The following is a 23,389-nucleotide window of genomic DNA, read 5'->3' as shown; positions in this document are numbered from 1 at the left end:
TGATTGTCATATTTATTTCCATATAATTGGCCAAAATAGTTCTTAATAATTACCTTAATTTCCTCTTCATTAGAGGTGAGATCACACATTTCATCTTTGATACTATTAATTCGATTCTCTTCTTTCTTTTATTAGATTAGCCAGTATTTTATCTATTTTATTTGTTTTTTCTCAAAGAATCAGCTCCTAATCTTATTTATTTCTTCAATGTTCTTTTATTTTCAGTTATTAAAATTTCTCATGATATGTTCTTTCCTCATTGTCATTCTTTTCAATGAAATCATTAATTGTTTCTTTGATTTGTTCTTTATTAAAAAAGTTTTGTAGAACTGGATTATTTAATTTCCAAATAAGTTTTTATTTGCCACTCCATGAAAATTTACTAATTATAATTTTATCATATTATGATCTGAAAAAGTTGCATTTATTGTTTCTGCTTTTCTGCATTTGTTTTCAATGTTTTATGGCCTAGTTCATGATCAGTCTTTGTGAATGTACCATATCCTGCTAAAAAGAAGATACATTCCTTTTTTTCCCCTATTTGTTTTTTCCCATATATCTATTAATTCTGTTTTTTTTTCTAAGATTTTATTCACATCTCTTACTTCTTTCTTATTTATTTTTATTTGATAGATCTAGATCTGATAGAGGAAGTTTGATGTCTCCCACTAGTATAATTTTACTATCTATTTCTTCCTTAAACTCCAATAATTTCTCCTTTAAAAATATGGATGCTATACCATTTGGTGCATACATGTTGAGTACTGGTATTTCTTTATTGTCTATAATGCCTTTTATCAGGATGTAATTACCTTCCTTATCTCTTTGAATCATATCTATTTTTATTTTGTCTTTTTTCAGATATCATGATTGTGACTCCTGCCTTCTTTTTCTCAGTTGATGCCCAATAAATTCTGTTCCAGACTCTTACCTTTACTCTGTGTGTGTCTACCTACTTTATGTTTGTTGCTTCTAGACAACAAATGGTAGGATTTTGGTTTTCAATACATTCTGGTAACTGCTTCCATTTTGTGGGTGAGTCCATCCCATTCACATTCAGAGTTATGATAATCACCTGTGTATTCCCCATCTCTTTGATTTCCTCTTTTAGTCCAGCCCTTTCTTCTTTCACTATTTCCTTCTATACTAGTGCTTTATTCTTAATCAGTTCCTATTTTCCCCACCCTTATTTTACTTTCCTTCCTTATCCCTTCCTTATTATCCCCCTTATTTCTCTTTAAGGTTTATTAATCACCATCCTCAACCTTTCCCTCCCTTCTAATACTCTCCACACCAATCTCCCCCTTCCTTATTCCCTTTCAACTTGGCCCAGGATTTTGTTGAATTGAAAGTTCCATGCAAATTACAACTTTGAACAGTTAGCCTAAAACTTATAGTAATAGATACTTTCACAAGTGCTTCTGTGAAAAAAAAACTGAGAAGGAAGAGAGGAAGGCATGGAGAGAAGGAGGAAAAAAAGAGGGGAAAGAGGAAAGAGGAAAAGAGAGAGGAAAATAGAAAGGAAGCAAGCAAAACTTAATTAAAAACCCACTACATGCCAGGCATTGTGCTCAGCATTTTATATATGATATCTAACTTAGTGATAATGATCAACATTTGGGATGTTCTTCATTTTAAAGAATTAAATAATACATTGACCAAAGCAATGTGATTATTTCAATAGATGCAGGAAAAAAGCTTTAGACTAAATATAACACACATTAAAAAAAAATCTTAAGAAAACTGAAATAAATGGAACATTCTTCAAAATTATAAATAATGTCTAATATCTCTAATGGGAAAAAGCTAGAAGTCTTGCAAATAATATGAGTGAAAAGAGTATGTCCATTATTACTATTGAAATTCAATATTTTATTAGAAATGCTAGCTATATTAAAAGACGAAAAAGAAATTGATGGAATTAGAATGGGCAATGAGGAAATAAAGCTATCACTCTATGCAGATAATATAATAGTATACCTATAACATTTTAGAGATTTAACCAAAAAACTAATTGAAACAATGTTAGCAAAGTTGTTATATATAAAATAAGTCCATAAAAATCCTCAACACATTTCTCTATACTATCAATAAAGCTCAATAGCAAGAGAGAGAAAGAACAATCACATTTAAAATAACTTCAGACAGTACAAAATATCTGGGAATCTACCTGCCAAGTTAAACCCAATAATTATTTGATCATGATAACTACAAAACTTTTTTCACTCAATTGTAAAAAAAAAAACACATTAATTGCTCATGGACAAGTTAGGTCAATATGATAGAAATGGAACTTCTTCCTAAATTAATTTACTTATTCAGCATCTTAATAATCAAAATACCCTGAAAATTGCCTGTTATATGTAGAAAAATGTTTTTTTTAATCATCTGGAAGAACATTAATGGAATTAATTTTTAAAAAATCATGAAGGAAGGTGATTTAGCTGTACAGAGCTCAAACTATATTCCAAGGACACTCTGGTACTTGTTTAAAAAAAAGTAGATTAAAGGACAAACAGAGTAGTCTAGGCACCCAAGAGACAATGGAAAATGGCCATTGAAACCAAGTGTTTGAAAAACCCAAAAATCCATGTTTCTGGAAAAGTTTGATAATGGTTGACAAAAACTACTGGAAAAACTAGAAAACAGTATGGCAGAATGTAACTGTAAACCAATATCTCAGGACATATACCAAGGTAGAGTCAAAAGGGGTTCATGATTTAGAAATAAAGGATGATATCCTAATAAATTAGGAAAGCATAGAGTAGTTGATTTATCAGAACTATGGATAAGTGAAGAATTTAGGTCAAAACAAGACATAGATAACATTGAGGTGTAAAACAGATAATGATGACTACATTAAAATAAAGTTTAAAAAATAAAAAGAATTAAATTAAATAATTCCAGTCACCGGAGTATTCTCTATTCATATTGGCAAAAACCAGTCTGTTTTTATGGATGTACAGTACAAATTTTGAGACTTTGCTCTATAAACCTTAGCTTCCTCATTTGCAAAGCATAATCAACTCTAATGTTTTCACCATTGTTATTGTTGCCATGAAAAATGCTTTAAGAATCATAAACAGATAACTTTTATCAGCTTCTTCCCCAGAACATATCGCCAGTACTTTCTCATCCCATATTCCTTTAGTTATGACTCTGAGCAGTGGAGTGTGTGGTAAAAATATTTTTTGTGGTTCCATTTTTATTGGATTTAGTCATACCAAAGGAAAACAATTTAATTCACTAAAGAATGAAGACCAAATAAGGTCCAATTAATTTTCTTTATTAAAACTTCTTGGTGAATACAACTCATTCATACAAAATCTCTTCATTTGATCATTTTGTTGGTTTTTCCATCCTTTCAATAACCTTAAACTCTAGACAAGAGATGTCAACCCTGGTCTACATTAAATCCATAACAGTCCTCAGTGTGACCTGAATAAGATTAAAATATAATTGGAAAATGTTTAACAAAATAAATTGTAAAAAATAAAACAGAAAATATTACATTCAGAAACTAGATCAAAGTATTGACCTAAGGACACTTTTTGTATAAACTATGGTCCCTGATTCTACTTGAGTTTGACACTACTATTCTTGACCAAGTATATGTTTGCTTATCTTTCCTCAACTCTGAACTTCTGTTTACCTTGCCATTAAGTAAAACAAGTGGGTGCAGTTAATAACCTCTAAGGTGCAAACTGTCCCTATCACTTCTGAGGCTTTAAGTAGTCTATAATTTCATAACTTCCCTATTTCTTCCAAAGTAACAAATAAGTCTGTTATTACTAAAAGTCCATATTTTTTTGAGGAATGGCAAAATATTTGCATAACTTATTTTCTAGGATTAGAATAAATCCAGTTTCCATTTTGGAACATCACATTCTAATCTTTTTGTCTTCCATGGAAACAAAAATGAGTTATGCACAATAGAATTTTTTTTATAATTAACTACCATTTTCTTTATTAAATTATTTTAGTTTGATAATTAAATTCTAAAGTTTGGTCTCTACATTTTTTGAAGAATATATATTTTTGACATCTTTTGTTCTTTTTATTCTCTTGTTTTCCAATACATTCCTTCCCCCTCCTAGAGGGCCATGTATTATAACAAAGAATGAAAAACAGTGTTTGTTTTTTTAAAGTTCAGCATAATTCACCAGTTTATTGAAAAAAAGTTTGACATGTTGTGCTGGATTACACAATCATAGGTCCCCAAATCTGACCATTAAGGGGGCAGGAGACTTGTCATAAATCTTCCTTGGGGACAAAATACCTGAGTAATTCAAAGTATTCGCTTTCTTTTCTGTAATATTCAATTCTGATTGTGATCGTCTTGTTTGCATGTACAATGTTGTAATTGTTACATATAATGCATATTTTATTACTGTCTATTTACTTCATTTTGCATTAATTCATGAAAGTCTTCCCAGGCTTTTTCATATTCATCATATCCATCTTTTCTTACAACAAAATGATTTTCTAAAACATTCCAGTTCTACAACTGGCTTGGCATCAGGCATCATCTTTGATTTTTTTTTCTGCTATTATCCAAAGTGTTGTATACTTTTTGTTTGTTTGCTAAATAAGCTCTTTTTGAAACCTTTGACCTCCTTATGGGTATATATTTGTCAATTAAAAATTTGAGTTAAAGACTAACTCCTTTTCTAAGTGACTTAAAGCTGGAAATTCTCCCTGCGTGACCTGGCAATTCTTTTTGCCTGCACTTTACCTCTGTTTCTAACATCTCTGAATAAGCTCCTAATATTCTTTCTTTAAATGTGAGAGGAAGTAGAAATGGCACTGAAGGAATAAAATATATAAAAACAAATTGAGAAGACCAAGAAAACATAGAGATCTATTTTAGACATGACATGATTTGGAGGGCAAAAAAAAAAAAAAAAGCTAAAATTATATAAAAACATTAAATCTGTTAAACTAACAGAAGACTATTATTATCAAAAGAGATAATTTCAACACAGAATTTCTGCAACTTTCTACTTCTGTGGCTATTTTCTCATGACTGCAGAATTTTTATGAGAATAATATGCTTGCTCAAAGGGAAGGTAAATGATGAGAGGATTAGGAGGAGCAGGTACAGTATCCCAGGTGACACTTTGTTGTACATCTCATCTTTAAGATCACACAGCAGATTGATCAGTATAGACAATATGAGATGACCCAGAAGTCATTGTTTACTCACAATAAAGAAGTCTTTGATTCAGTAAAGCAAACAAGCTGACTCCTGAGCATACATAAAATTCATTCAAGATTTCTTGAAAGATGTGACCACAGAGACAACTTCATTTCATGAACATCTGATCGTTATTATCAGGAGCAGCAGAACCCAGGAAGACATATGTTCACCAAAAGTGTTTCCCATTGTCATGGATGAGGCTCAGTGCATGGATGGGAGAATCCCCCAGATGCTTCAGCTTTCAAAAGACATTGTGCTGATTGAATCAAGCCCCAGACCATTGTGGAGCCTCTTAAATGAGATATATGATCACTCACTCAAAAGAGTTTGGTCTAAAGATCTGTACAACCACAATCAGCTTGGAGGGAAAGGAGGGGAAGGGAAGGGTGCAGATTATACAAGAGAATGGGTTGAATTCCCTTTGGTCTTTTCATAGCCCCAAGCTTCTCCATGAATATGTGGATCTTCTTCTAAGATCAATAGTTTTCCGTTGAATTAATTAGTAATAGAAACCTATATTCTCTGATGAAATGAAGTTGAGAATCATTTACAAAGCTATCAGAAGGCACATAATAGGTTGGTATGTATTCTATGTGATGGAGTGCATTGTACCATAAAGGCAGGCTGCACCATATTAAAAATGAGGCAGTATACAAGAGAAATATTATAAAGAAAATAATCAAAAAATCTAATTGGAAAAAAAAGAAGAGCTTTGATGTAAACCATTCAAGGCAATGCCCACATTGCAATGATTATTGATCAATTGAAATATGAGAGTATTTTCTATAATTTTTTATTTAAAGCTTTAATTTCAAGACATCCTCTTCCCTCTAGGATTCTTTTGAGCCTTAATTTCTCTCTACATCTACTATCATGGAGGTCTACTGCTTGGACTAGTGAAAAGCACATTTATTATTTAATGCTTTTTTATTTTTTCTGACAAATATTGCACTACTCTCAAAAATATGACATTTTATTCTCCTCAGATCACTGTTTTTGGAGAGATTCTTTATCCCATTTAAATTGTCAACTCTTTTCTGTCTTTTTGGAATTTTCTTTAGGAACTTTGTTTTCTTTTTTGTCTCTTTAATTATATTATCTCTTCTGAACAATTACAGAGTTTCTTATGGTTTTATTATTTCTAGAGGCTTTGTAAAAGTTGTTCTTTCTTACTTTTAAAAATAGTATCATTCATTAGATTGCATCTTTTTTTAGTCACTTGCTCATTTTTTATCTTTCTTCATGAGTTTCACTGGTTTGTGTGTGTGTGTGTGTGTGTGTTTGTGACAATTAGACTTATGACAAGTTTTGTTCTGTCTCTCTAGTCTTTCTACCTATGTTCCACATAATGATGTACTTTTGGCCCCATCCTGCATCTATTACCATATTTGTAAAATGGGGTTCTATCTCCCAGGGTTGTTGTGAGGATCAAATGAGATGATAAATGTAAAAGCACTTAATGCCTTGCATATAATAATAGAATAGAATATATATACATAATATAATATTTATAATATAATATAAAATGTTTATTATCATGCTTTTTCCTATTTTTTATTTATAAATTTTATTTTCTACATTACCTTCCTTTTGAAATCCATCCCTCCTTCCTGCTTGATTACCCAATAAGTCACATCTTGTAACAAAAATAAAATAAAAATTGTAAAAGCAGTTCAGCCACATGTCAACCTGTACCTGAACTGATTCTCACATTATTTATATCATGTCAACCCATATTAAAGAGGAGGAAAATGAGGTTTAGAGATTTTAAAGTTAACTGCTTTTCAGCACACAATTAGGAAATGCTAAAGTCAAGATTAAAACCCAGATTTTGGGACTCCAAGTCCAAAATTTTGTTTGCTAGAACCTTCATACTTTTCCTTTTATCCTACCTCCTCCTCAAAGAAGGGATAATCAGAGGAACTGGCTTGAAATCCCACCTCAAATGCTGAAAACCTTAATGGCCTTGGGGGTCAGTACAACTCACTTTGCATCAGTTGACTCATCTTTAAAGTGGGGGCCAGTGCTGCACTAGATGACCAGTGAGTGTCTTCCATCTCTAAATATATGATTCTTTGATGTGGAAGTTAACAAATCTAATTGTTAGAACTAGAGAGGATATTTTTGGTCAATGACCACGAGATGGCAATAGAGGCCATGCTATAGAAGAGATTCCGGGTCCATTCAGTGTTGATTCTACAGTCTAAACTTGTAAGTTTCCATTGACAGGCACAGAATTGGTACCTGGGATCATCTCTTCTCCCTCATCCTAAGTCACATTGCTATTATCCTCTGAATCTGATCATTTGTCTATCATAATATCCCACAATTCCTTCCATTTGAGATTGACAGAATATGGCTTTTTTTTTGGTCCTGCAAAGGACGTATATTGTAGGTGGCTAACACAGAGAGTGAAATTCCAAATATAAATTCTTCATTTTCTACATCCTGAAACTGGAGGGTGGGGAGGGGAGGGGAGTATAGCTGGGGTCCATATAATCCATGTGGGAAGGGACCTCCTAGGTTATCCAGAATAACCATTATGAAAAAGAACCCTTTGCCAGTACACCCAACAAATGGTCCTCTAAGAGACAGATGCTAATTAGAGAGGGTTCCCTTGTTATAGGAAACTCTTAGATGAAAAATCCCCTCAAACTGTTGACCACATGCAAGTTGACAGAGTCTTTTAGATTTGTGGTGTTAGAAGAGGAGGAGGACAACTGGGAGGCTAAGTGAATTTCCCAGGCACAGTGCCAAAATGTATCAGAAGCAGAACTTGAACCCAAGTGCCCTTGGCTTCCAAGATAACTATTCAATGTGCCAGCTTGCCTCTCAGTAATCTAAAGTTTGGCAAAATAACTCCAGGAAGAAAAACTCAATACTTGCTAAGGTAGCCTATTACAATTAAATAGTTTTGATCATCAGTGTTTTGTTTTCCTATCAACAAGCCCAAGTTTAAACTCCCACCTCTACCATCTTCTTCTTTGCTTACACTTCTGTCTTTTGGGTCTAAGCAGAAATCTGATCTTTCAGTCATATGATTGTCCTTCAAATGCTAATTGGAATATTTCATTAAATAATTTCTATTGACTGTAATCTTAGTCTTGTACTACTGCATATACTCATCACAATGCTACTTAATTCTGATTCTAATACTCTGAGCATTACTATTTTTTCCATGAAATTAAATGATTTTCTATACATTCCCTTCTTTACCCTTTGAAGATGGTTGGCTATTCTTTGTCCCCTTACCTCTTCTCCAAGTTTAGTATTCCCAGTTACTTCCAACAAGGCTCTTCTCCAGATATGCCCTTCCTAAATGATGGAGCTTAGAAGTAAATGCTGCTAACCTAGTTCTACCTGACCAGGGTAGAGTACAGATATGGGGTTATCATTTCTCTTGTTTGGGGCACTACCCTCCCCTTAATGCGGCTCAAGATTGCATTAGCATTTCTGGCTGCCATGCTTGGATGTTGACTCATCCTGAGCTTGCAGTCCACTAAATCATATTCTGACAAATTGCTGTTGTCACCTCTCCCCCTTATGCCCTTGCAAAATTAATTATTGGAATCCAAATGGAAGACTTTAAGTTTATCCCTATTAAACATTGCCTTCTCAGATTAATCTTCCCATTCTCACTTACCAAGATGTTCGGAGATCTTGATCGGCATCCTGTGGACACCACGACTCCCAGATTGGTGTCATCTGCAAATGTGCTGAGCGTATCATTTGCATCTATTCTAAGTCATTGACATTCTGAGATTTCAGGGTACTCATGTGGGCATAAACCCTAATGTGAGTCACAATCAACTCTCCCTCTCTAATCCTCTGGGATTTTTATCAGGATCCTTCCACAATTGCTTCAGTGAAGATTCACCCTACCATACTGAAGCTTTCCTCTGTGACTTTTATCCTTCTGGCCATGATAAGTGTAAGAGCAGGAGAGGGATCTAGTTATTGGTCCAGTCTCTATGGGACTCCCTCATATTCTTCTGTGACCCTGTATATCCTGTGGAATCTTGGTCATGCGCCATTCCTTATGCATAAGACAGCAATGGTAAGATATTACAACCTACCTACACCTACAATACATCTCTATAATATCCTCATTCTATATTGGCTTAGTTTTCCCTCTTCTCTAAGTTCTAAGTTCTAAGATGGAGTGGTAATTGCCCTTCTAGGTTTCCATCATTCCTACTTCAGTAAATGGTTCTTTTTTTCTCGTTAGAAATCCAAAACTTGAGAGAAATGATATCAGAGAGGAGACACCTAGTCAATTAATCAGTAAGCATTATCTATTACATCTATTATCATTATCATTATCTATTATTATCTATTACATGCCAAATGTTATGGTAGTCCCTGAGGCCATGAGAACAGTGAATAAGACATCATACTCCATACTGGGGGAAAAGACCAAGAATCTCTACCCTTAACATTCTATCAAGTGAGATGACGAGCACTCACAAAAGTTTAGGAAAGAATGCCAGGATTGTGATGTGGACTGAACTGTGATGTGTTTATTAGGAAAAAGTTCCAGATGAAGAAAGTCCTTCCAGTAATGTAGTTTGTGTAAAGATGATTTTAGCTTTGTGACTTGAAATCTAAATAATTGGTCACCAGGGATGATTCCCAAATAATAAAATACCCAAGTAAGCTGGGAATTATGGAGATTTTAATTACTATAGAGAGAAGGAATTAAGGAAGAGAGAGAGAGAGAGAGAGAGAGAGAGAGAGAGAGAGAGAGAGAGAGAGAGAGAGAGAGAGAGAGAGAGAGAGAGAGAATGTTAATTTAAACTGCTCTGGTTCAGGCTGAGCCAGGCAGTAGTTAAAGGCCTTAGCCAAAGTGGCCTCTCTGAGCCTAAGGGAAAAGGAATCATTCTTATCACTCACCACAAGACCATCTCCAAGGAAGCTTCAGTCCTCCACTGAACTCAATTTCCTGAACTGAGTTCAGAAGACTCTCCTGAACTGAATTTTAGCTTCCTTTTAAAGAGAATTTTCTCTTATATCACCTCCCCTAAATTTTTATGTCTACTAATCACAGTAGACACTTTTCCCAGGACCGTATATTCTTTAGTTCTCACATTCTCTGGTTAGATTATATCTTCTGAGTACTTCACACTTCTTGGTTAAGTTTGCCTTTTGTGAATTACTTCACCTTTTTGTGATTAATTTAACCTTTATAGGTACTTAATACCCTTTTGGATTAGATCTAAAAATAGACTTAGCTTAAAGTTCTAGCTTTACTATAAGGTATGAGTTAAATACCTTCATTGTTCAATCAGGAGTTTACAACTTTATTTTCCCCTAAAGTATGTCTAAGTATGGGTGGAGTGATGTAAAGTTCCCAAGACATTCCTAATTCTTGTTAGACCAAGTATCTCCATTGTTGCAATAAGGAAATAGCTATATCAAATCTTACAGTCTGAGTAATTTTTAAGATTTGCAGTTGTCAACTTCTCTGCAGTTCCCTTCCCTTCCCTTCCCTTCCCTTCCCTTCCCTTCCCTTCCCTTCCCTTCCCTTCCCTTCCCTTCCCTTCCCTTCCCTTCCCTTCCCTTCCCTAGACTCTTAGAGAATTGCCTGGAGAGCAAAAAGGTTAACTGATTGGTCAGCACTACACAATCAGTGTGTGTCTGAGGTGAGGTTTGAACCTGGGTCTTCTTTTTCCATTGTCTAAGCTGTATGAACTCTCTCATGATTAATTCAATTTTAAGGGGAAGGACATCACCAACTGGGGAAAGTGGAGCAGTCATCAGGAATGGCTTCATGTAGAAGATGATTCCCGAGCCATGTTATGGATGAAACAATGAGGAAATTCTCTCAAGAGAGTCAGAAGATGTGGGATAGAATTCCAAGCAACTAAGATGCATAATGGAAAGATCCTCACCTAGAATCATCAGCTGTTAGTGATAGCACTGAGGCCTAGAGGATCTTTAATAATAACTGATATTTCTCAGTTTCCAAAATCCTTTACTTTGCATTCAATAATTACCCAAACCTTTGAGGTAGACACTTTGTATATTATCCTCGTCTTCCAATTGAGGAAATCGAGATCACAGAAATGTGCTACTTTACTGTTTGGCTCCCAGCTGGTGAGTGTCAGAGGCTGAATCCAAACCCCAAAATGAGTGCTCTTCTCATTGTGGCACAGCCAGTTTTGACTAATCCAGCTCCCAATGTCTAGCACTTTCCCCCTTTTCATCATTTCCTGTTTATCTTGTATATGTTTTTTTTTTAGCACATATTTGTTTGTTTGTTGTCTCTCTCATTACACTGTGAGCTCCTTGAAGGCAGGGGTTGTCTTTTATCTTCCCAGTGCTTGGTACAATGTCTAGCTCTGCCTTTAGTGTGAGGGACAGTCTGACTAGCACCTCTGGTGTGAGGACTTGCTGAGCTCCTTTCAGGGTTGCTTATCCACCTTTGGTGTCTAGCCATCTCTCATCTGTGACTCCAAGAAGCTGTAGCATGTGCATGGGTAACTCCCCAGGAACAGGTGGGCTACACTAGGTCAAAAGTAACCAACAATCCTCAAATTTGCCAGTAAGTTAAGCAGGGATGTGAAGACTTCCCTTGGTGGAAAGGGCAGATGAGAACAATTAGTTCCAATAGCCATGATGGCAGCAGAAACAGGTACTGTGGACCACTTCAAGTTTGGTCAGATATCAAAGAAGCCAAGTTCACCCACTGCATCTTCTCCCACCACCAGTTATCTTGACTTTTGTCTTCACTAGACTTCAGTGAGTCTGGAAGAAAAAATGAGGCTGATGGCTTTGTACAACTCTGTCTCACTTAAATTCAATTTATGTGCCAAATCAAAAGACATCACCAGTGATATCATTCTGGTCTTCTTCCAGTACAAACCACAGTGCCTGGCATGTAACAAAGCTTAATAAATTAAGGCACAGAACCCCATTTTCTGAAAATAAATTCAGTGGTTCTTCCATCATCCCATGCATGCTTTCATAATGAGACATTGGGTCTACAGGGAGTTTTAGAAGTCCTTGAAAAATTGTATATATTATCTTCAAAGAAGATATTGACTATATAAACCTTCTCTTGGATTCCATTGTATAAAAGATGGCCAAAGGACCTGAATAGAATCTTGCTTCTCCATCAAAGCAGGATTCTATTCAGGTTCTTTGGCCATCCTTTAAAATTTCCATCCAAATATAGCATTAATCTCCACATCAATTCTACAAAATTGATTAATCCCCTACCCTCAGAAACACTCAAGAAATTAATATAATAAAAATGAGCATAGCTGACATTGTACTAGTGTTTGCAAAGGTCCTTATGTCTATCATTTCTTGTGATTTTCTTAACAACTCTGTGAGGAGGACTATAGCTGTTAGTTTGCAAAGAAGAAAAGTGTGGCAAAGAATTGAGTGTCTCACCTGTGATCATACAATATGTCTCTATATTGGGGTTCCAATCCAATTCTTCATCAACCAATAGTTATTCAATAGGTCTTTACTGGTGCAGGGCACTGTGCTAAGGACTTTAAATAAAATGTATGTGTGTATGTGTATACAGAAAGAAAAGTAGTCCTTCCCTCTAGAAGCTTATATCCTATGAGAGGAAATTCTTTTCTTCCCCCATAGAATATAGTTGAAAACCTAGAGGTAAGGAGGAAGATTCATTCTGCAGAAGAATAATGGAGGAGTCCATATGGCAAACTGGTAAATTAGGAAGAGATGCTGACTTGAGCATCCTTCCAAAATGGAAGTTCTGGGAGAAAGCATCCAATCAGAAAGAGGGACTGCACAGGGATGAGAGTACTTCTGTGGTGTGATTTCCAGGGCTGGGGTCTGTCAGGTTGAAGAGTGTTCTGAGGCACAGTGTAGGAATCTAGATTGTAAGATCCTGCCTCCAAGGTCCATGTTCTGTCCACAATGTTGCTCTGCCTCCCCTAAAGTCTATTGGGTGGAGAAAATAAAACATGTTCACAACTGAAGATAATCTAATTTGAGAACTAAACCCTGGAGATACAAGGAATTATCCCTAAAAGCAATGTCATGGGAGCTATATAATATCAGGTGTTGGAATTTTTGGAAAATTATTAATTGTAGCACCTCCTCTGGGTATACATTGCTCAACTCTCACAATCAAAGTGAGTTTTCAAAGGGAAACTGACCACTCTCCTTCCTCATTGTTTTCAGGTTACCCTGAGGGATTGTAGTTGGTTTTCTAACATTGGTCCCCATGAATCCCTATAGAAAGTGCCACTCATTGATTACCAGCTTGCCAAAAAAAGCAAATCATTTTTTACTTAGGACTATTTCCCAAGTAAATTTAAAATAAAACACTCCTCTTGGAGTCATTTTACACAAATACATATAGGTACCAGTGGGGGAAAAAAAGGATTTTAGGATTAGAAAGCAAATGTAGCAAAGTGATTATTACTAGCTCCTGGTTAGTGGAAATTCTTATTATTCCTTTGGAGACTCATGACACTTTTTTGAGATCTGTGTAGCTCTCTGCTGAGTGCCAAACTTGGTATACATGTAGATTCCTAAAGCTGCCCTTCTCTCCACCCTGAAGAGGTCATCTTCCTGGAACTGCCTTTTCTCATTTGGTTTGTCCTTTCTCCACTTGAAGATGGATGTATTGTTTGGCCCTAGCCCAATCTCTTTTAATATAGTCAATGATAGGGAGGGTGTCTCAGAAATAGCCTGAGGTAAGTATCTCCTTCAAAGCATTATATCTCCCTGGATGCAAGGAAGGGTCTTAGTCATCTAAAGACTCTCAAAGCTAATCTATCTTTCTTCTGGATCATCTTCTTTGATGTGCATAAATAGATCTAATCTTTAATCAATCTCAATAATTTCCATTATTTACACTTAGATCCTACCATTGATTGAATTATAAAGGTGTCTCCAATACATAATTTACATTTGTCATTGATCCATAAATTTTGTTAATCAATGAGATTTCTTGGTTTTATTAATTGGATTCAAGATGCATATGATACTTCTTATGCATAATTATTTTTCTAATGAATGAAAGATTACAACTTTACTCTGAGACAGAACTTTTCTAAGTACTGAAGACACCAATATAACAAGTGAAAACTACTCCTCTCACTTCAGGACCTTTACATCCTCTTTTTTTTTGGGGGGGGGGGTCATATCCTACTCTTTGTTACCCTTTTTGCAGTTTACTTGGCAGAGACATTAGAGTGATTTGGTATTTATAGATGAGTAACTGAGGCAAACAGTAATCAAGAGACTTGCCCAGAGTCGCATAGCTAGTGAGTTTCTAAGGCTGAATTTGCCCTCAGGAAGATGAATCTCCGCTTCTCTGGTTCTCTATCTACTCTGCCAGCTAGTTGCTAATAATGGGAGGCAATAAATTCATGACAGTGATGGCCAGGTAAGGGAATTTGAATCAGAGATACAGTGATTGAGCAGTTAAGCTATACAGCTTATTAGAAAATTAAAATGGTAATGTGGATTTAACTAATGTGACCAAAGAATGCATAAAGCATCAGAGGAAGAAGAAAAGCAGGCATGTAATGACAAAAAGAGAACAAGGGTGAATGTCTACATGGGATACAGCTCTGGATCTGAGACCAAATAGTTGTAAAGGGTCAGACTGGCTGTTTGCATTGACTCAGTCACCAGTCTATATCTATGAGTGCTAGGGTAGGTGTTTCAAAGATGGGTGGATTAAATTCCCTAGGAACTGGGCAGAAATTCAGGATGTCTAGGGACTGAGTCACATTGCAGAGAGATGGAATGGTGCTGGCTATAGATAGGGACAAGTGAAGCTGGAATGACAGGAATATATAAAGATGACCTGGTTGATCTCTGGCTGAGGCAATGAAAATTAATGATTTGTAACATATGTGTGACTTCTCCTTAACAGAAAAAAAAGAAAGAAAAAAGAAAAAAAGTCAGTTTTGTAGAATCTTGTGGGCTTTGTGTTGGCACAAATTTCATGGGATAATATTTTGGGAAGGGACCTCCAAAATAGTCTAACCTCATCAGTACCTGAAGCAGGAATCTTCTAGATTTGCTCCTTCCTCCATTTACATTTCACCACTGAGGGATCACCTGATAGTCACCTCATGCGTCTCCCACTTTGTTGCCCAAACTCAGCTCATTCTATTATTGTAGTCCATTCTTCCATCTTTTGATCTGAAAATATAATAAAATACCTTCTGTCTCCACTGACAAGGATGAGTTCAGCCCTAAATTGGCCAACATACTGAAAATCTTGGTAAAATAGAAAGTTTTTTTTTTTTTTCTCGGAGTCATGAGGCATTGATGGAAATCTAAATAATTTCAACCTTAGTCTAGAAATTCTATTTATTTTCTTGGGCTGATGACTAAGATTGATCATCTTTGCCAAGTTAATCAAAACAAATGAAATGCCAGCCTGCTAATTTCAATTAGTTACTGACATTAATGAGAATTTTGCCTTTATTAAAAATGCCAACTAAGAATATCAATTAACTCACCCTTCCACTATTAAGATGAAAACTAGCATTCACCCATTCTATCCCAAATGAAGTCAAAACATTTCTGCCTCACAGATCAGTGAAATTTACCTTCTTGAAACACTATGGAAGAAAGATCTAGAAATAGGAGGATAATGAGACAAATAAAAGTTCACTTAGAATATGGAAATTCAGATTAATTCTATTTGAAATATTTCCCAGGTGGCCACTTTATTTTTCATGCAAAGACTAAAAGGATGTGCTATCACTGCTTTCAAGAAACTAACATTCTATTAGTAACCTATACTACTCCAACACAGAAGTACATAAGATATGTAGAAAAAATATCTACAAATTGTTGAAGAGAGGGCACTAAAATTTTCAGGAAATGGTAAACTTATTTTCCTTATCATTTTCCTATCTATAGCTAGCACCCTTCCATGTCTCTGCAATGTGTATCTGTCCCTAGACATCCAGAACTGTTGTCCAGTTTCTAGGGAATCTAGTCTACCCATCTTTGGAACACCTACTGTAGACCTCAGAGATTTAGATTGGTGACAGAGTCAATGCAAAGCAGCTAAACTGACACTTTATAACCATTTTGTCCCAGAATCCAGAGTGCATCCCATGGAGACACTCACTTTTGTCACCTACTTGTCATTATATTCATCCTTCTGTCCTTCCTCTATGTTTTATACTTCTTTCTCTTGTCACATTAGTTAAATCCACACTACCATTTTTATTTTCTAATAAGACTGTATCAATTATCTATCTTAGGGGTCAACTCACCATCAATGTGTCAACTGAACTGAACTGAAAGGAGGTAGGACTACTAGGTCTGTATCCCAAAGAGTTAAGAAAATGAAAACAAAACAGAAAGGACCAATTCATACAAAAATATTTATATTTTCTCTCTTTGTGGTGGCAAAGAATTGGAAACTAAAGGGATGTCCCTCAATTGGAGAATTGCTAAACAAATTATGGTATATGATGGTGATGGAATTCTATTGTGCTAAAAGGAATGATGAATGGGAAGATTTCAGAAAGAGCTGGAAAGACCACTGTGAACTGATGCAGAGTGAAATGAGCAGAACCAGGAAAATATTATACACAGTTACTGCAATATTGTGGAATAATCAAATGTGATAAACTACTACTAACAGCAATACACTGATCCAGGACAATTCTGAGGGATTTATGAGAAATAACGCTACCCACCTCCAGAGAAAGAACTTCTTGGAGGACAAATGCAGATGAAAAGAAATGATTTATAACTAGTTTATTTGGGTATATGTAATATGGAAATATGTTTTGTGCAATAATACATGAATTACCAGATTGAAATGCTTGTCGACTCCAGGAAGGGGAAGGGAAGAAAGGAGGGAGACAATATGGATCATATAACTTTGGAAAACTTATGTGGAAATTTGTAATTAAAATTAAATATCTATTAAAAAAGAAAAATAATAAATGGGTTGGGGACTTTGAGCTGTTGAACCAGGAGGAGCATTAAAACAAAATATAGAATATCAAAGATTGGAGTAATTTCGTAATAGATACTCTCAGAGGCCCAAGGGACCCTAAGACCATTTAATTCAAACCTCTTAACTACTGAAGAAATTGAAACCTTGAAAAGTAAGCTCCTTGTACACAGACTGTCCACCATTCCTGGAATAATTTTCTTTTAAACCTCTGCTTCCTTGGCATCCTTGATAATTCAAACTAACCATCATCATGGAACCTTTCTTGAAAGGCTCTCCATTCCTTCCCCAATACTCATGCCCTCATTTGTGGAACTACCTCTTACTCATTTCGTATATGTTATTAGGTCTAGACTTCTAGATGTATACATTGATGCACCAATTAGAATGAATGCTATTTGTGGTCAGAGACTGGTTAAATTATTGTACTTAGTGCAATTCTTGGAAACCATTGTTGTTGCTCTGTTGTTTTCCAGGCACATCCAGCTTTTCATGAACCCATTGGGAACATTTTGGACAAAGATACCAGCAGAGTTTGCCCTTTCCTTCTCCAGCTTATTTAACAAATGAGGAAATGTGGTTAATTGATTGATTGATTGATTGCAAGAATAGTTTCCCCTAAAGCAGAAATGGTCAAATAAACAGCAATCATTACAAATACAAAATACAAAAGGGCCCTGAAAGAAAATCTACTCTTCTTGTTGAGAAACATGAGGTTCAGAAAAATTCAGCAATTTAACCTAGTTTATGTAGACACATTGATGTAGTACTGTCACACTAACCAACTACTTGCCATATTTCATTAAGCAGCTAGTGTGGTCAATTTTGCCTCTAATTATCTATTCTACTTTCCCCAGTGGCTGCTCCAGACCTCTTCTCTCCTGTATGACAATTCCTCCACCTGAAGCCTTAATCCCATTCCGAGATCTTCCAGTAACTAATTCCTTGGATTATCTGTTCTTTCTCTAATCTTCAATTATTTTTCACATCCTACACCTCATTGATTTTTTCTTCTACCTATAAATATGAAAACTCTATTGATTTCTGCCACTCTGCAAATCTGTTCTACTATATATTATGTTCATTATTTAGCAAACTACTAGATAAGATGGTCAAGACACATTGTCTCCACTTCTTCATCTCCTGTACATTTTTGGACCCATTGTAGTCTGGCTTCTGATCTCTAAAAATGACTTCAAAATTAACAATCTCTTACTTACTAAATCCGAGGATATTTTCTAATTTCTAATTAATCTATTCCTCTCAATCTTTTCACCAAATCACCATCATTTTTTCTTGGAAAATCTTTCCTGCATAACATGTCCACTGCCTTCTTTGTTCCTTTTCCCCTTGTCTATTTGAGTCTTACAATATGGTGTAGTGGATAGAGTATTGGACTTGAAGTCAAGAAGTAGAGATAAAAATAATTTCTCTTATTCCAGTCCTTCCCCTTCTTTGGAGTCCCACTTTCCCTTCATCTTTCTTCTGTACTCCAGTCCCATATCTTCAACTGCATGCTGGATATCTCTATGTGGACAGTACATGGTCATCTCAAACTCAACACATCCCAAACAGAACTCATCTTTCCTCATAAATGCATCCTTTTTTAGCTCCCTTCTTTGTTTTGATGGTACCATCATTCATCCAATCTCTTACATTTACCATCTTGGAGTCATCCATGACTCTCATTTCTTCCTTATACAACATCTATAAACAATTACAAACAAATCTTGTCGATTTGATCTCCACAGCAATTTTGCCAATTCCTCTTAATCCTTTCTCTCCACTTCTTTGGTCATATCCTCCTTCTTCTAACTAAAGAGTTATTATCATGCATTATCACCTCATCCCTAGACTATTGTAATAGCCTCCTGATTGTTCTCCCCCATTTCATTCTCTTTCTTATATTATCCCTCCTCGACAGAATTCCTAAATTGATATTTCTCAAGCAAAAGTGTGGATATTTCATTTTTCTTCTCAAGAATCTTCACTGGCTTCTGGAATAAAACAAAAAATCCTCCCTGATGCTTAAAACCCTTCATATTCTCTCTCCTGTCTAGCATTGCAGAGTGATATACTACCCCAACACACACACACACACACACACACACACTCACACTCATCTCTGCATGTGACATCTGATTTGATCTTTCTCGGGTCTGGAATCTCCTCCATCTTCAGCTCTGCTTGTTGCATCAGGATTGTTTAAGGCTCAATTCAGGAATCACGAGTCACCAAAGGATTAACCTGATCTTCCCAGTGGTTAGTACCTTCTACCTGCCCCATCACCAACTTTGTATTTTATTTGAATATAACTCATATTTGTTCATCTCTGAACCCATTGCTTCTCTCTGGACTTACTGGATTGATTTGGAAGTGTGTGTGAGGGGAGGGGAAGAGGGTTGATATTTACTTTGGCATTTATATCTCCTTCAATATTTGATAATTAGCTATTGAATCAAATTATTCCCATTTCAAAGAGGCTTAAACAAAGGCTCAGCAATAGGAATTATCCACAGAAGGCTTTAAGCTCTACAGGATAATTTATATACTTTGCCTCATTTGATCCTCACAACAACATGGTGAGAAAGGTGGAATTTTAAAACCTATTTTACAGATAGAGGAGCTGAAGCTTAGAGAGATTAAGTCCCTCATCCACTATCACATAGCTCATAGTGAACATGTCTGAGGAGGGATTTAAATCTTGGTCTTCCTAGATGCAAATCCTTATCTGCCATTTCCTCTGTCTCTGCACACTAAATGGAATATTCTTGGCCATTCTAGTGACATCTAAATTCCAAACTAAGGAGTAAATGGTAGATCAATGGCTAGAATCCAAGTCTGTTGATTTGTAGAATACTCCAAGTCCAACGTCCTATCCCCAGCCCACCTCTGAAATCCCTGCTCATTCCATGAGCCACATTCTCGTTTCTGGAAGAAGTTGGCAAGACAGGAAAACAAGGATCTGAGTCATCCCAGGGGACAGATTGGAGAAATATGGTTGTTCCTTTAGCAAGTGCACTGATTTGCCAGGATGCGAGTAGGCTGAGTTTTAGTATGGGGAGGGAGGGCCTGGGTTGGGGTATTGATGGGGCCTCCATATAATCCCATTGGGAGCCAGACCAATTAGAGTTAAAGTCTGGAAAATTTACAGGAAACTCAGGCTTGTTGCTGCAGGAGAGCCCTTGGCCCCCTGCCAACTTTCTCTCTTCATAAGTTACCACTTAGGAGAGTTAGAAATCCCCTAACCCTATACTGGAAAGCATAAATTAGCTCAGAAACAAGTTTTCTATTCAAGTGAGCTGTTCAGTAGCTCTGATACGAAGATCTAAAATAGGCTGCTCTGAGCTGCTCTAAAGCGACCCAATCATAGCACTTTTATTAAGAAAAAAATAAAAAGGAAAAGAATTCCATTCAGAAGATGATGATTTAGCACCCGTTTTGTGTTTTGCTGGGTGCTGAGGAGGCAGAGGTCAGAATAAAACTGGCTCTGATGTCGAGAGGATATGCCTAGAATATTTCAATATGAACTTAAATCCAAAGGATCCCATGGGCAGCTACATGGCACAGGGGATATGGCACTGGACCTCAAGTCAAGAAGACTCATCGTCTTGTGTTCAAATCTGTCTTTAGTCACTTACCAGCTGTGAGACCCGGGCCAAGTCACTTCCTTCTGTTTGCCATATTTGAACTCATCCAGCAGCCTTGAAGACTTTCTCCTTTTATGTGTTGTCTTTCTCCATTCCAATGGAAACTCCTTGAAGGTTGGCATTGTCCTTTTTAACTTGGATTAGTACCTCCAGCACTTAGCACCAGGTTTGGTCCATAGTAAACCTATTAGTTTGTTAACTGGCTGACTAAACCAGAGGTATCAGACTGGTGGTGACACCTACCTAGCTTAAAAGATATTGGGAAATGTTTAGCAAAATAAATAAAAATACAAAACAACATAAATAATGTTCATTTGTTATTTCTGAAGTCAATATGCACCCATAGGAATCCCATTCAATTTGTTTGAAGCTAGTGATTTAAACAATCTGGATTGTGAATTCCCTTCCAGCTCTGAACTGCTCTCTTTGATGTTCTCAGCAGCCTCTCAGACCTAACATTCTACATCGGAAGGTCCCTCTGAGCCTCAATAAAAGTTAATGTATGTTCCAGAGTCCTTCTCAGTTCATATAGCGGCATTTCTGCCCCCAGCAACTCAAATAGTCCCTATTTCATCATCCTTTGAGTTCTGATCTCTTGTCTTCTGTGTGCTGAGGTCTCTTCTAGCTCTTGTTGGTGATCTTTGCTGGAGACTTTTAGTTTATGTTACTTTGGAGCTCTGACATTGTGTTCTATGAATGGAAGGACAAAAGAAGGAAGGGAAAGAAGAGGGGAAAGAAGAGATAGAAGAAAGGAAAGAGGGAAGAAATGAAATTGGAAGGGGAAGAGGAAGGAGGGGAAGAAAAAAGAGAAGGGAAAAAAGAAGGGAAGAAGGGAAAGAGGAACTTCTTAAGGGCTTACTAAATACAAATCATTACATTAAACACAGAGCATAGAAGTTGTTCTCATTCGGTCAAGGGGTTTATATTTTAACAAAGTCATTCCTACTTTGGAATATTGAGTGCTAAAAGAGCTTGCTTTTACAGTATTCAGAATTATATTACAATATATTATAATCTCCCTCCTTACTTTGACATACTCTGAACTAAAGCTCTTTTCAGGTCCCACATTCCTTATTCTATCTCTTAAGGTCCCCGTACCTCTAGGTTTCTAGAGGTAAATCCCCCTCAAGATAATGCCCCTCTGAAAACCTTGGCATATGTCGACTTCTCTGCTAGGTATACTCTGTCCACATGGGCATTTCCACTGGGAGAGAAGGGTCACTCTTGACCTCTAAACTTGCTCAGAAAAATAAAAGTTAAGCCAGCTTTTTTCTCATTCAATGACATCCGCATGGTGGTGATAGATACAGAAAGTTGAGATGGAGATAAACTAGTATGAGCTACTGATAAATATTTAACAGATGTGGCCCTAAATTCCCTGCCAGCTGGAGGGGGGAGAGATATGATATTTCACAGTTCTGCTATAATTATTGGCCAAATCCCTGTAAGCAAAGATAGTGACATTGGCTCGCTCCCCAGGAAAAATCGCTTTCTTATCTTGGCACTGGGATTAACTTTTCTCCAACAGACTGCAGTGATATACCCTTCACTTGACCCAGTTTATTCATTTGAAGATACCTGGAGCCAAAACAGTGTATGAGAAATCGGATAGGAAAAGGCAGCCTCAAGCTGTGTTTACACAAAGCCCAGGAACGACAGGAAAGCACATGTCCAACTGGTTGCTTACTGCGGGAGTGCAACATCACTGCACTCATCCTCCAGATTGGCCCTAATGAGAGGGTCCTTGGATGAGGGATTATGCCCTCTCTCATACCTAGAACCCAGAATCTCAGAGATGGAAGGGAGTACTGACACTGTCCAGGTCAAGCTATACCTGCACAAAAATCTCTACATCAGTTTCATTCAATTCAATTCAAATAGTAAGAATCAACTTTCTACCCTATTTAATTTATGGTGAGAGGCTTTGGGTATACCGAGGAAATAACAAACCAGTGCTTTCTTTTATGGAATTTATTATTATTTATAATATTAGATAGACAATTAACATAATTATTAAAAGAAGGAAAATATGTTTAAATGGAGATTAATAAAGGCATTGTATTGGAAGTGGTAATTCAGGTTCATTGAAGGAATCCAAGGGTTCTCTGAGATGCTTGTAAGATAACAATGATTTCTAGGAAGGAAGAACCACCTAGGCAAAAGCACAGTGGTCGGAAGTGGAATTATGCTTATGGAAAACAACTAGTCTAGCATTTTAACAAGGTGAGAGAGTATGGAAAGGTGAGTAATAAGTGAAACTGGAAGAGTATATGATGATAAAGTTTTAAAGGCATAGACAGGATATTGTATTTGATTATCCTGGGAACGATGACCACTCTGAATGGAACATGCAATGGTCAGGCATGTTGTAGGAATAATAATTTGTCAGCTGTGTAGGAGATGATTTGGAAAGGGAAGAATCTGAAAGACCATTACAAAGGGTTATTGAACTAGTTCAAGTATGAGAGGATTAAGGCCCTGAATTAGAATAGAGACTTTTTGCATGGAGAAAAGAGATGGCAGAGTTACTGAAAGTGTAAACAACATTTGGTAACTAGTTGGATGTAAAGTTGTAGGGAAAGGCAACAATGTGGAACTATGCTTAGATGGTAA

This window comes from Monodelphis domestica, chromosome 1 (assembly GCF_027887165.1).
Source record: "Monodelphis domestica isolate mMonDom1 chromosome 1, mMonDom1.pri, whole genome shotgun sequence".
NCBI classification, from domain to species: domain Eukaryota; kingdom Metazoa; phylum Chordata; class Mammalia; order Didelphimorphia; family Didelphidae; genus Monodelphis; species Monodelphis domestica.
This window is presented reverse-complemented; position numbering follows the sequence as displayed.